Source organism: Triticum dicoccoides, chromosome 5A, assembly GCF_002162155.2.
Source record: "Triticum dicoccoides isolate Atlit2015 ecotype Zavitan chromosome 5A, WEW_v2.0, whole genome shotgun sequence".
Classification (NCBI taxonomy): Eukaryota; Viridiplantae; Streptophyta; class Magnoliopsida; order Poales; family Poaceae; genus Triticum; species Triticum dicoccoides.
In genome coordinates this window covers 659,122,402-659,122,911 of record NC_041388.1, presented here as the reverse complement: position 1 = coordinate 659,122,911, position 510 = coordinate 659,122,402, and positions in this window count along the sequence as shown.

Here is a 510-nt window from a genome sequence, read left to right as displayed (position 1 = left end):
TCAAAGCCCAATCGAGTTGTCGTGAGGAGAGGCAAAAGGAAGATCATTGGAATGGATGGAGTAGCCAATGAGCAAGACTTCGACAAGTACGGCGACCCGAAGATCGAACATGACGACAACGATGAAGTAGTAGCAGCATACACCACAAGAAGAAGTAGGACCACCCTACCTAAAGGACGTCCGTTCCACAGAAGAACTCCATTTGCGAAAAAGAAGGGCAAGAAGATTATGAACAGATAGCTAGCTAAGATCGACTGTATTTAAGTCGTAGTCTTCATTTCTCGGTTGTATTTCATGGGCACTTTTTGATATCATGAATATTTTTAAATTTTATGGGCACTTTTTGAATTCATGAATATTTTTTCAAATTTGATGATATTTTTTCATATTCAATATGATAAAATATTGAATATTCATGAGACACTCGATCTCGATCCCCCTCCATCTCGATCGCTACCCCCCTTCATCTCGATCTCGATCCCACCCGCACCCTCCCCCGCTAGCTCCACC